Source organism: Protomyctophum parallelum (genome assembly GCF_964188405.1).
Source record: "Protomyctophum parallelum genome assembly, chromosome: 1".
Taxonomy (NCBI): Eukaryota; Metazoa; Chordata; class Actinopteri; order Myctophiformes; family Myctophidae; genus Protomyctophum; species Protomyctophum parallelum.
The window spans coordinates 639075-654975 of record NC_139697.1 but is presented as its reverse complement, the minus strand read 5'-3'; positions in this window follow the sequence as shown (position 1 = coordinate 654975).

Here is a 15901-nt window from a genome sequence, read left to right as displayed (position 1 = left end):
TCACACTCTGATCAGGCCGTAGGCAAAATGCAGGGATTGATGGCGACAACACCTAAGCATTGCCATGTAGGAAGCGGCAGCACCCCTCACTGACAGAGACATTCTTGTGGCTGACACTGCAGTGCTAACAGCAAGAATGCTGTCCTGTGAGAAGCCATTGCAGCCCAAGTCTCCACGGGCTTAATTGGCTCATGCCGTAAGGCAGACAATACCACTCCCCGAGGAGGGACTGCTGGCCTATTGTGTGAGGGATGAACGGTATGAGGACCAACTGGGTGACTATTGTGTCGCCCTTGTGTGGGACAGCGGCCCGCCATGTTGCCAGATCCCTGGCCTAGCCACACGATTACCTCTGGATGAGGAGGGAGCTCAACCGGTCTCCAACACACAGAATTACACCCAGGTGTTTAAACGGCCATGCCGTAATACAACCTTATGGTGGTTCTGCTCACCCCTGACAGTCTCGTCACATTCTGCTGTGTGAACAGCAGTGTGAATTCGCTGGAACAACGTGGAACGTGTAAACTGACGCTGTCAACGATACGCCCACGTAGTGCATGACTGTGAATGACAGATAATGCACTGGCTGCATGTTCAGAAGAGCCGGAGGCACAAAGTGCACCATGATTGCCCTCAGCCCTAAGGGGCGGAGGCACAACCTGAGGGTGGCCCGACTCACTAGAGCAAGGGACAGAGTCCCTGCTTTGCCCTCTAACACATGCCGAGGAGCGCTGCGGACTGTGAGAGTTGACGCCTGCAAGGCCTCTTGTTGAGGTGCCGGCCTAGGTGCCCAAAGTGCTGCAGGTGCCTGGCCACGTTGTTGTGGCACTGCACCTCTGAGCGAGCACACACCATTCAGTTATCCAATTTAGGATGCAAAGGCCCTCCCGCCAAGGACTATGTCCAATCGGGGGGCTAGACATATGCCGAATGGGAGGACACGGGACTCGAAGGTTCTGTCATCTAAGACAAGCCGGTCAGTGCGTCAGACCCGGGATCTGAGAATAAGCATCCCCGGTCGAGCATGGCAAGCCAGTCGCCTTGGAGGATGGCCTGTAAGACCCTCAGCCCTTCCTTGCCGGGAGTGCTGTAAGCAGCACCCCACCCTCCCGAAGACATAGTGGAACCCACCCAGGGGTCCACCTGAATTGTCTTCCAGGACAACCGCTGTCCCGAGAGACAGCGGGTGGGGTCTGGGGCCTTAACTGTCAGGACTGAGGTATGGGCTTAGCCCGCCGAGCACATTTTAGCCATACCCTGCCGGTTGGCCTGTAACCGGACCCGTAGGTCCCTGGAACTGACAAACCTGACTGGGGTTGCACAGCCTGAGGGGTGACCGAGGCAGGCTACTCATGGCCTTGCCGGAGCATTCCTGCACCTCCTGTGCACCTCCACAGCCTCCTTAGGATGCTGTAGCAAAGCACTGGCCTTTTGGCCAAACATGGCCGGTGGCTCAATAGGCAGCGTGGGGGAGCTTGTCCTCCTATCGCAGCTTGGCCTGGGGCTGCCACAGACGGCACCTCACCAAAGGGCATCAATAGCATTGCCTGCTGCCACTGCCTGGGGAGCCTGAAAGCCAGTCGCTGCAGCTCCTCAATAAGGTCCGGGCCCTAATGGTCACATAAGTGCCACATATAAGCCGGTGCTGAAGCAGTGACAGAATAACCCTGTGTTGACTAGCTGTGCCTAGATAGCCATAGTGCATTCTCGGGATGAGAAGGAGCTTACTTTGTGGTTTCGAACCGGTAACCGGATTATACCATGCAAGTTTACACCTATAGGTGCGTGAACGGCCTTGCCGTGATACACCGTACAGAGTATTCCGCCCGACAGCCGCGGCACACTCGAGTTGCCAACATTGGCGAAACTACATCACGGACGCGTGAGCTGACACGGTCAGCAATACGCCGTATATACAGTAGTGTGCAAATGGCTGTGATTTCAGGGCTTGCTCCTGGCAGACTCAGCACGTCCTATACACTGTATAGTGCGCTACTACACCTGAACGCGGAAAGCTGACTGCCACGGCAGCCATACGCTCATCCTGTCTATGACAGAACCCACGGTTCGGAGGATGAGCTTGCTCCGTGGCGTCCCCCGTCGCACGGGTTCTACCACGCAGTCTACACCGGAGTGCGTGAACGGCTTTAGCCGCAATACACTCAAGTGAGCTCTCTCTCACGAGGCGAGGCAAAAACACGGCACTACAGATGCGGAAGTCGCCCCAGCGACAATACGCCTGTATAGTGCGTTTTAATGCTATAGCCTGGCCGGGCTGTTGTTTTGATTGATTGATTTACTGATTTACTAACAGCTTGCAGAATTACAGTACATTTCGAGTACAACTCAATACAAATACTGTTAACAGAGAGTGGGCGATACCATAAAGCATTACACTTGTTTACAATAGGGCCCACCATCTTCAATTCATCAAAACATTTAGAGACGTACGAATATACACAACTATATTCACTGCGCACTCGCAGGTCCCCTCCAGCCCACAGAATATGCAGCATGGATGCGTGAATTGACGCCATGCCAATAATACACCCATATAGTGCGTTGTATTCCACTGCCTTTAAGGATTACCGGGCCACTGGTCCTGTCTGTGTCACTGCACTCAGATCGACAGACAGGCTACACCACAGGAGCGTAAACTGGCGCCCCGCCAGCAATACCCCTGTATAGTGTGTTATATGGCCGTCGGATTCCTTCATTCCTCCTAGCCTCAACTGGCAAGAGGAAGAAAAACATACAGGAGTCAGGATCTTCATGAGCTGCTATCAGCATGACCAGGGAACCCACAGGTCACCCACTGGTCATGGCCATCCTCTGTGGGCATATGTGCCCCACGCAGCCCCAGAGAAACCCCTGCTGTTTCCATTTAATTCAATACCTATATACACTATTATTTTAATATGTTATATTAAATATATACAAATTTAATTGCTTAAACATGCTCAAAAAACGGGGAGTATAGTAATGTGCTTGAGAAGTGAGGGCACAATTTACCCTATGTGCAATTTACACTGCTGTCTCTCAGTCACATATTGATATTCATGTGTTGTTGTTTTTTTTCTCTGTAACATGTTTCATGTGGACCCCAAAGACTAGCTGACTGCCATGGCATCAGCTAATGGGGATCTTTCCAAATAGAAAAATAACTAAACAACAGCCAGCTGAGTTCTATAGTCTCTCTCTCTCTCTCTCTGGAGGAGGTTGCACCTGAATTTCCTAGCTGCACTGAGACACAGAGTGTTTGAGTTGGAGACAAACACTCTGCTCCAAACGTTTTGCATTATATAGTGTATATACGTATACCAATTTCCACTGTTTGGTCCACTAGAACAGGGATTTATGAGAGTCTCCCTCGACTTTCCAGGCAACAATTTACCCTACGATATATCACCGTGCACTGGAGACCAAACTTTGTTTGTTGTGGAATTAGCTCGTCCTGTCTATGACTGACAGGACCCACGGTTCGGAGGATAAGCTTGCTCCGTGGCTTCCCCCGTCCGTACGGGTTCTACCACGCAGTCTACACCAGGGTGTGTGAACGGCTTTAGCCGCAATACACCCCAGGGAGCTCTGTCTCTCACGAGGCGAAGCAAAAGAACACAGCACCAAAGACGCGGAAGCCGCCCCAGCGACAATACGCCTGTATACTATACACTAGTGTATAGTGTGCTGTGTTAAATGATAAGCCTATAGCGGGGCTGATGTTTCGCTGCGCCAAACGCAGGTCCACTCCAGCCCACGGAATATGCATCACGGATGCGTTAACTGACACCAAGCCAGTGATACAAACGTATAGTGCGATTATTCCACTGCTTTACAGGATTACAGAGCCAATGATCCTATAGCGGGGCTGATGTTTCGCTGCGCCAACCGCAGGTCCACTCCAGCCCACGGAATATGCATCACGGATGCGTTAACTGACACCAAGCCAGTGATACAAACGTATAGTGCGATTATTCCGCTGCTTTACAGGATTACAGAGCCAATGGTCCTGTCTGTGTCCCTGCCCACAGGTCGACAGACAGGCTACACCACAGGACGCGTAAACTAACACTATGTCAGCAATACGCCTGTAACGGTGTTTTGGCTGGTGTTACCCTGTTTTTGTTTGCTATACCTACAAACGAGCTGTGTGACAGCAATCCAGAGAGGAGCGATCCACGCCAGCTCTCTAACCTGCCTCCAGCAGTGGATTAATCCGGCTGCCAGAACTCGTGAGTAGTTGCTTTTCAAAAAGTCTAAAAAATGCAGTTATTGTTGATAACTTGCTCTGCACTTCCGTTGAGGAGACCACGTCTTGGACTGCTCGGTGGAGATCAAAAAAGCAGTGTAATCACGCACCACCTGGGCCTTATATACCCGTGCGTGCCAGTGCACTGGTGTGTCTTAAAGAGGTATCCACGTCACAAGTGAGGTGGGGACATTCCCCATACATATGAAATATGTTGGGTGGAGAGATAGTCTCTGATACGATAGAGAACATGGACACAGCGAGCAGCAAACACATCTTCATCTACAAAACAACAACAAAACACAGAACATGGACACAGCGAGCAGCAAACACATCTTCATCTACAAAACAACAACAAAACACAGAACATGGACACAGCGAGCAGCAAACACATCTTCATCTACAAAACAACAACAAAACACAGAACATGGACACAGCGAGCAGCAAACACATCTTCATCTACAAAACAACAACAAAACACAGAACATGGACACAGCGAGCAGCAAACACATCTTCATCTACAAAACAACAACAAAACACAGAACATGGACACAGCGAGCAGCAAACACATCTTCATCTACAAAACAACAACAAAACACAGAACATGGACACAGCGAGCAGCAAACACATCTTCATCTACAAAACAACAACAAAACACAGAACATGGACACAGCGAGCAGCAAACACATCTTCATCTACAAAACAACAACAAAACACAGAACATGGACACAGCGAGCAGCAAACACATCTTCATCTACAAAACAACAACAAAACGGAATTGAACCATGAAGTGTACCAATAACAATAGTCCTATATTGTGCTAAATAAATACTGTAATTAATTTACTGTAATGAATCAAACAGTTGTTTCTTTAACACTAGAAGGTCTGAGAGGTCATTTTGACCGTTTTTTTTTTAAAATATTTTGAAGTTAATTATCTTTGCCCAGGAAGCTTTCAGAAGGTTCCCCTTCCATGACCCTCATCAACCATCACCATTCTATCATCTCAGACATTTATGACATCTGAAAAATTTTCTAAATATGAATTTAAGCACATGCTAGTTTTGCCCTTTTTTCTTCAGACCTTCTGTGCTACAGAGACCCCTTTTCCACCGGTTCAGTTCTTTTTGGTTTTTAGTCCATGAGCCAGAGCTCCAAAATTGGTGGGCAAACTATACCCTATATTAAATTGTTTATAGGATCAATACAAGTAAATTAATAAATGATAACCCTTCCACAGTAGTAGCTTTTTCATATTTTCGATTATTTTGCATATTTTCCTACATAATGCCTAATTTGCATATTTTAAAATGTAAAAATTTGAATACAATAAATCATTGTCTTCATGTAGTACTCAATTGGGGAAGTTTCACAGTGATAACAATCTAATATAGGTATGGTTTTGCCCACTCAATTCATAATTAAAGTTTAAATTTTGGAGATCTGGCTCATGGACTAAAAACCAAAAAGAACTGAACCGGTTCCCACTGGGAACCAACCGGTGGAAAAGAACTGAACCGGTTCCCACTGGGAACCAACCGGTGGAAAAGGGGCCAGTGAGCATGCATGTATTCTGCTTCACCATCGAATGGTGCTATTACACTAGGATTAATGTTTACTAAAGTGAACAACACGATTGTAATTATACATATTAATATATATACGTATTAAATTGAACATGAAAATGGACTCACCGCTCCAACAACGTGTTTGTCCTCCTGTTGGCTTGTTGCTTCTGGGCTGAATGTCAAAATGAGGAGCTGGAATTATAAACAGTGATCATGTGGTCTAACGCTGACGTCATACTGTACCTTATCAGTATGTCCAAGGATAACGGACAGTACAGTATAGCAGAACAACTACTCTGATTTGCAGTGGTGCACCAAAAAGTACTTTTTTTTTTGTACTTTATTTGTATAGCACCTTTCATGACATGAAATGCAGCTCAAAGCTCAAACAATGGAGAATAAAAGAAAAGCAAGGCAACGACATTAAAAAACAAGCAGTTACAGTGAGGACATGAAAAAAAAAAAAAGATCAATTAAAGGCAATGTTGTAGAAGTGGGTCTTGAGCTGAGCTTTCAAAATGTCTACAGAGGCTGCCTGACGAAGGTACAGTGGGAGCTTGTTCCAAGCCGTTGGCCCGTAGAAGCAAAAAGCTGCTTCCCCGTATTTTTTAGTTGCCATTTTTTTGGGCAAAGCGAGCAGGCCGGCGGTGGAAGACCTTAGCGGGCGGTTTGGGACATATTTAGGCAGGCAGTCAAGGTAGGAAGGTTTGGGACATATTTAGGCAGGCAGTCATGCAGGTAGGAAGGTTTGGGACATATTTAGGCAGGCAGTCATGTAGGTAGGAAGGTTTGGGACATATTTAGGCAGGCAGTCATGTAGGTAGGAAGGTTTGGGACATATTTAGGCAGGCAGTCATGTAGGTAGGAAGGTTTGGGACATATTTAGGCAGGCAGTCATGTAGGTAGGAAGGTTTGGGACATATTTAGGCAGGCAGTCATGTAGGTAGGAAGGTTTGGGACATATTTAGGCAGGCAGTCATGTAGGTAGGAAGGTTTGGGACATATTTAGGCAGGCAGTCATGTAGGTAGGAAGGTTTGGGACATATTTAGGCAGGCAGTCATGTAGGTAGGAAGGTTTGGGACATATTTAGGCAGGCAGTCATGTAGGTAGGAAGGTGCGAGACCATTGAGAGCTTTATAGACAAGTAAAATAATTTTAAAATCAATCCTAAAAACAACCGGAAGCCTGCAATATAGAACTATAAACTGTAACTATTATATATAACTATATAGTAAAAGTCTGGAATTTGAAATGTACTTGAGTAAAAGTACTGTAAAAGTTATTGGCATCGAAATATACTTAAAGTACCAACATAAAAGCACTCATTTCAAGTTTTATATAAAAATAATTTGAAAATAGCAGATCTACAAGCTAAGAATGTCCATGAATGCATTGTGAGCTTGTAGATCGGCTATTTTCAAATGGCTGAAATGGTTACTGTACAGGCTATACGTTTTTTAATAATAATCTTACAAAATCTGCTAAATGCCGAAATTGTAATAATCAAAACAAAATCTACAAAGTAACTATAGTGACTAAAGTTTTCAAATAAATGTAGTGGAGTAAAAGTAAAATATTTGCCTCTGAGATGTAGTGGAGTAGAAGTAATTAGACTACTCAAGTAAAGTACAAATACCTCATACATTGTACTGAACCCATTTAGGACTGAGGTCAAATCTAAAAACCTTCTGAAAAACCTCAAACATTTATTCATAAATTAGTAAAATGTTATGTTGCTATATACTGTACACAGTGTACACAGTGGATCCCAACCCTTTTCATGTCAAGGACCCCCAGTCTGACATGCATTCGTCTACGGACCCCCATTTAATGGCATTTCTCTCTCTCTGGGACCCTAATCCATATTGTAAAATCTAACCTAATTTAACTCTGAGAGTGTATAGGCCTACAAATGGAACCAAACGGACCTGTTAGGGTCTGAGTTACAGACCCATAAGGGTCCATTTTCTTCCTAACTATCATTTAGCCCGGGGACCCCCTGGAACTCCCTCAATGACCCCTATAGGGGTCCCCGGACCCCACTTTGGGAACCACTGCTGTATAGCAAGAAGAAGAACCACAAAAGGGGTTCCCGTCTCAAAGGCTTAACCCTGACCTGAGATCAGATTCATACGAGGTTTCCACTGCAGGACACACTGGTCTGATGAACCCATTCTGACCCGAGATCAGATTCATACGAGGTTTCCACTGGACACACACTGGTCTGATGAACCCATTCTGACCTGAGATCAGATTCTAAAAATGTCAGTCGTTCTTCGATTTTTCTAAAATAGCAGACCTACAAGCTCGTAGCGTGCCACTCGGTGGCGCGCTATGAGCTTGTAGGTCTGCTAAAGACCTAACTAAAATGTTAGATTGGCAGTGAAGGCTAATCTATAAAAGTGGGTTTTTAAAAGTGGACACTGATTGATGTGTAAGGGCAGTGTGTTCCAGAGTTTTGGGGCTATAGGGAGCTGAAAGCCTGGTTTAGTGCTTTACATGGAAATGTTTGAGAACCGCTGACATATAGACGGTACAGGTCACACTATGTCACCATAAGATATGCCAGTCATATAACAGATAAAGAGAAGAATCATATTATGTTATTACGATTGATTATCATTATGTAACCTTATTTTCAGTACACTGTGTTGTTCATCTTGTGATTTTCTCTGTGCCCTTAGTCATTTAGTCTTTGGACTGAAACTTCATTTAGTTTTAGTCACATTTTAGTCACCTGGAATGTCTTAGTGTTAGTCTATAGTTTTAGTCGACTAAATGTCATAAGATTTTAGTCGACTAAATCTACAGTTGATTTAGTCGACTAAAATGTATTTTGGCGGGTCTTGATGCCGTCGTAATGAGTGTTTTTACACTTGCGGAAAATAGCCGATCTACAAGCTCACAACGCGTCGCGGAGATCGGCTATTTTCAGCATGTAACCAAGTGTAAAATGACTTATCCTGGATCTCTTGTCCACTAGTCCCTTCCTAACATTTTAGTCTAGTTTTTATTTGTCGACGAAATCGTCAGTATATTTAGTCTTAGTTTTAGTCATCGTAGCTTAGTTTTCATTTACTTTCCATTTGTTTTCTTCAGTGGAAAAAGGCAGTCGACGAACATTTTTCGTCTTAGTTTTAGTCGACGAAAACAACACTGCTTGGCACTCAGCATTTAGGCATTCATCAGACGCTCTTAATCCAGAGAGATTTACATTAAGCAAGAACAAAAAGCATGGCAATACATCACATATACATACAAAGTATAGTTATCATGAGACATATGCGTATAAGCTAAGAACGTAACAGTGGAATATCTATATAATGAAACTATAAACTATATACATACTATACTATGCTATTTAATACAGACATGTATCAAGTTTGATACAAACTCACATAACACGCCACAATGCGACCTAACTTGTGAGCTTATTTGTATAGATCTGCTATTTCCGCCACATAATAGATTCAAGTTGTTTGAACACTAAGGCACTGTTTTGTTGTCTGGCTATTCAAAACACGTCACTGTACTGAAATAAAACATTTGGGTTTCCCGAGGCCACTGTACTGCAGATCAGCATTCCCTGGGGATCCGGCATAGAGCCAAGATGTCTCTCCTATAGGCCTGATAGCTATTTATTATCTGTGGTACAGCTTGTCCTTGTAAGAGAACGGCAGTGGTGTATACTGTAAAGTAACTAAGTACATTTACTCAAGTGCTGCACTTACAATTTACAATTTACAATTTAGGCATTTAGCAGACGCTCTTAATCCAGAGCGATTTACATTAAGCAAGAACAAAAAAAGCATGGGAATACATCACATAAAAACATTTATCATGAAACATGCGTAAGCTAAGAACGTAACAGTGGAATATCTATATAATGAAGCTATACATATAAACTATACATCTATACTAGGCTACTATGCTATACATATGTACTATGGCGTGCTATGACTACATACAATGCAATTATAGTAGTAGTAGTAGTAGTTTAAGTGCAGTTTTTAGGTATTTTTTACTTTACTGGAGTATTTAAAAAAATATATCAGAGCGAACGTTTTTAACGCAAATCTTTGCTTCTGGGGGGGGGGGGGGGGGGGGGGGGGGGTCCCTGGAACAATATTGAATGAAAAGGTTGAAGCATGGTTGAAGTTGGGCCAGAGGTACGAACACTAATATGTTAATATGTTAAAACTGTTGATATCATTTGGGAGTGTTATTGCTTCTGTACTTGAGATTAGAGTTTCTTGCATGTATACATTTTTTGCCAACGATTGTTTTTAGTATTTTGTAAATATTTGTATAGAAAGGCCGACTGGGATCGCAAATTATAGTCACGGCTATAAACCCCATATACAATGTAACGGTTTCATGTCATTAAATCAATGAATAAAAAGACAAGATGTTCGTCAACAGTTTCATAATCTGTCTTTGATGTCCTGATAAAACTGTGATCATGACTATTATGTATCATAAAGGGATAGTTCAGATTTTTTTTTAACTTAAGCTGTATGAAATCATTTATAATATAGTGGTTGCTGTATTAATTGATTGCCCGAGTCCCGTGGTGGGAGTTCTGCTCTGGTTTTGGTGAAATATTAAGTAGTCCCCAGTTTTTTTTAAGAGAGATAAAGATACATATATATATTTGAATGTGTCATGGAGTAAAAGTATCATTTGCCTTTGAGATGAGAAAAGATGGAAATACTCAAAATACACAACAAAAAAAAACAACTCAAAAATGTACTTGAGTACTAACCTCATGTCACCAGGCTTTCACGCCTCAGAGGAAAACTTGAGTACAGTAATTGAGTACATGTACTTAGTTACTGAAGGTCTACAGTCTTGCAGTCTCAGTGGAATGTGTATTGATGTAATCTGTATTGATGTAATCTGTATTGATGTAATCTGTATTGATGATTCATGCCTCAGTTTTCTGAAAAAGCTATGTTTCTATGTCAGTCGTTCTTCGATTTTTCAAAAATAGCAGATCTACAAGCTCGTAGGAGCTTAAAAACGCCGGGACAACGCTCCACACGTCCCAAACTCTTCTCCCTTCTGGCTCCAAAACTGTGGAATGCACTTCCCATTGCAGTCAGAACTGCAGCCTCACTCCCAATCTTCCGCCGTAGTCTGAAAACCCACCTTTTCAGACTCCATCATGGCCCATAGCACTTACCCTAACCCCTTAGATAGCATTTCTGTTGACTTAGATAGCATTTGACACAGACTTATAGCATGTTATGTAGACAGCACTATAATTGTATTGTATATAGTCATAGCACGCCATAGTACATATGTATAGCATAGTAGTAAATATGTATAGTTTATATGTATAGTGTATGTATAGTTTCATTATATAGATATTCCACTGTTACTTTCTTAGCTTACACATGTTTCATGATAAATGCTTTTATGTGATGTATTCCCATGCTTTTGTTCTTGCTTAAATGTAAGTCGCTCTGGATTAAGAGCGTCTGCTAAATGCCTAAATTGTAAATTGTAAATTGTAGGAGCTACGAGCTTGTAGATCTGCTGTTTTTCAATAGCTATATAGAACATAATGCTAACACCAAAAGGGGTTCCCGCCCCAAAATGTGTTAAAGAGGACATATGGCCATGGATCTTAAACTAACTACTTCTCTGGCCTTGGAGTGACATCCAAACAGAAAATGTCCCTGAATCTGATTGCATTAAACGACATTAAACCATAGACTGTAAAAAATATGGACAAAGCGTTCACCGGGTCTAACATGAACGTAAAATGAAGCCTGTAATGATATGGTAATTCCTGATGTAAGTCGCCATCTTTCTAGATCCGTTTGGTACCAGCTGGCCATTGGCTGGCTCCGTTTTGGACCAGCTGGCCATTGGCTGCCCAGACAACGAGGCGGGACTTCCCCCCTTCTTCTCCGTTGGTTTTTATTTTGACTTGAGTGGGAGGGGAATCCCGATCATAGACTGTAATGGTAGCCACGCCCCTCAGAACATACGCGATGGTTTTTTTTCTTTATGGTCATTTTTTTAATTAATGGGACCATAATTTTCCAAAAAGAATATTATGACATTAGAAATGAGACTTTAAACTAGTGACTGGAAGAAGAAAGTATTCATGACCATGTTTATTAAGGTAATACAGTCTAGGTGAAGTTGGGCCAAAATACATGGGCCTCTATGGAGCTATGGGTTTTTTTGGGTCCAGTCCAGCACCACAACAGGCCATTATATGAACTACCGATTTCAAATGAGGCTTCACGAAATATCTGGCTGACTGCCCCCCTGCATTAAACTCACTTTGCCAAGTCACTTGAATGCCATTTTCCCATTCACTTTATGCATGCGCGCACCCTCTATAATGGAAAAACGGACTCGCGGCTAAATCATCCGCAGGTCTCTAATGTATACATATACCGTATACACCTCATTTATGGAGATAACAGTGGTGACTATACTGTAGGCTATAGACCGATTCACAGAGGGTTTCCTGGGTGCGGCCATTACTGAGGTGTACCATTAAGTGCAGCAGCACTGATTAGCTACACCTGGTCTACAGAGCACCTGCACCATGTATTACACCTCAGTAATGGCCGCGCCCAGGGCACCCCTCTGTGAATCGGTCTATACTCAACTGTATCACATTCCGATATGGAGATAACTTACATAATTATGTCCAAAATGCAGCAGCCAGAGTTTTAACTATAGAACTAAGATGAGAGAACATATTACTCCAGTTTTTGGCTTCACTGCACTGGCTTCCGGTTGTTTTTAGGATTGATTTTAAAATTATTTTACTTGTCTATAAAGCTCTCAATGGTCTCGCACCTTCCTACCTACATGACTGCCTGCCTAAATATGTCCCAAACCGCCCCCCCTAAGGTCTTCCACCGCCGGCCTGCTCGCTTTGCCCAAAAAAATGGCAACTAAAAAATACGGGGAAGCAGCTTTTTGCTTCTACGGGCCGTCGGCATGGAACAAGCTCCCACTGTACCTTCGACAGGCAGCCTCTGTAGACATTTTTAAAGCTCAGCTCAAGACCCACTTCTACAACATTGCCTTTAATTGATCTTATATTTTTTATTTTTCATGTCCTCACTGTACTGCATTACTGCTTGTTTTTTAATGTCGTTGCCTTGCTTTTCTTTTATTCTCCATTGTTCTGTAAAGCACTTTGAGCTGCATTTCATGTCATGAAAGGTGCTATACAAATAAAGTTTTATTATTATTATTATTATTATTATACTGTATAGGCCTATCCTGAATCCTGACTCCAGACTCCCTGCAGGAACGCCATATATGGAGCTATAACCGAAACATCCAAAGCTGACATCATAAGAGCTCTATGACGTGTAGAGTCTATGATGTCTGTGACATACTGTAGCTTTAGGCCTACCCCCAGAGCCAAGAGGTGCGATATTGAGGGGGTAGAAAACAGCCCGGTCACGTGGTTCATGTAGGGCCGGCGCGAGCCCATAGATTTCGTAAACTTCCGGTTATCCCCACGCTCAATAGAAGTCTGTGTAGAAGAGCCGCCATCTTGGACTGAAGCCCCATGAAGTGAACGGAGTTTGCGTAACTCTGGGCCTATATATACCTTTTGGCCATGACTGACATTAACCCATTCTGACCTGAGATCAGATTCATACGAGGTTTCCACTAGGACACACACTGGTCTGATGAACCCATTCTGACCTGAGATCAGATTCTAAAAATGTCAGTCGTTCTTCGATTTTTCAAAAAAATAGCAGACCTACAAGCTCATAGCGCGCCACTCGGTGGCGCGCTATGAGCTTGTAGATCTGCTATTTTTAAATAGCTAAAGCATAACATGATGCTAACACCAAAATGGGTTCCCGCGCAAAATGGGTTAAGGCACTCCATATATGGATATGACTGACTCATATATATAGTGACATATCACCGAGATGACACAAGCACAGCAGCCATAAAAGTCAAAGGACTCTCCGGGTTATAGTTCAAGATCCAAGGCCATAATGTCCTTTACAGTATAGGCTATAGCCTATAAGACATGAAGCATCAATACAGATTCCACTGAGACTGCAAGACTGTAGACCTTCAAGGCCAGTTGAACTGGTGTAAAGTAACTAAGTACATGTACTCAATTACTCTACTCAAGTTTTCCTCTGAGGCGCGAAAGCCTGGTGACGCGAGGTTAGTACTCAAGTAGATTTTTTATTTATTTTTCCTTATTTTTTTTGTATTTTGAGTGGGCCTATTTCCAACTTTTTACTTCTACTCCATTACATCTCAAAGACAAATTATACTTTACTTTTACTCAACTAACACTAACACATTGAAATATAGTCTATCTGGCTATGTATCTTTATCTCTAAATATATATATCTTACTTTTAATACAAATTATACAATGTATTACTCGACAACAAGAGCGTCACAAGCATTCTTATTTGGTATTGTAGTGGGAGAGAAAAAAAAAAATCTAATAATTAAAGCGGAACCTTTGTCTCAGCATCATCGTTTGCCGCCCGGACGTATTTTCATTCCGTACCCGGAAGCGCCGTGATTCAAGGGGGTCGGGTGCTTGACTTTGTTTTCAGGACAACTTGGAAGGCATGGGTCTTGTTTAGAGACGTCAGAAGAACGTCTCTGTGCTTCATACAACATCTTTATGTTATTTAAGTTTTATACTTGTGTTTCACATAGATAGATATATATTAAAAACGGAATGGCGGCGTGGACGTGTCGACTGCTGCTCCAGCGAGGAGGAGGAAGCCGTGTGTTTGCAGCCAGACTGAGCCCTGCGTCTCATCAAAGGTATGTCAGTGCTACTTTCCCATAGCGCAGAGGGACGGGCTGCGCTTTGATTGGGCCATGTTAAACCCTCTATTAAGACCCGCATTAATTTCTACTTGCAAAAAAATTGATTTAAACCTTACTACTTCTTTGTGCTGCTAGGACTAAGACTAAAAAATATGTTAAAAAAAATAAAGTTTGATGAAGAATTTATAATAATTATATAATATAATAAATTAATAATTTACATTTGGGGGATATCTTTCACAATAATGAATAAAACATGTTCTAGAGACATTCTAATGATCACAAAAAAACATATATTACAATTATTGTACCTACTTTTATTAGGGTAAAGGTCAAAAGTCTTAGGTTAAAAAAAATTCAAAATCGCACACAGTCCAGACATTTTTAATTTGAATTTCAGCCTCTGTGGGGGGTATTTATATGCAAATATCACGACCAATGGCATTGCAATGAACATCACTGATGACGTTTAGGTGAAAAAAGAACAGAAAAAAATAATTTAGTAATTAATTAAAATAAAATTGTTGCTAAAAAGCAACGCTGGGTCTTAGAGGGTTAATAGGGTTGTCATGGTTCCGCAGACACTATGTTTTACATTCAAGAAGAAAATATTGTCCAGGAGGTGAAGCTAGTATGTTCTAAAAACAATGTTTATAGTTGCTACTAGTCCATTGTAATTTTTGTGGCCAATGGTATCCATGACAACCAAGTAGCCACTCACACAACTCGAGCGTCTCTCCAGGGTATGGGATGTAGACTCCAGTCAACTGGCTGATGCTATACTGTAGGTCAGCTACTGAAGCTAACTGTAGCATAGTCTGTGTATGTATATATATATATATATATAGTACTGTTCTGTTATGATGGGGTAATATGTTCTTTCTTGAAGCATCTAATGGAGAACAGGACAGACATTTTGGGGAGTCATTTGATTGATTGATTGATTGATTGATTGATTGAAATATTTATTAACAGTTTGCAGAATTACAGTATGCATTTCAAGCACAAACTCAATACAGAGACTGTTAACTGTGAGTGGACGACCCAATTAAGCATTACGCAGATATGCAAGCTTATAGTGCGTCACTTTGTGCCACCCTATGAGCTTGTAGATCTGCCACTTTTGAAAAAAATGGTGAAAATGTGTGAAAATCTTTGGATATATTATAATACCGGTATTGTTTGTAATGGCGATCATTTTTAACTAATATCTTTGCTCCTGGGGGGTCCCTTCCTGGAGCAGATTCTTTTTAGATGGGGGTTGGTGGCCAATTGCATA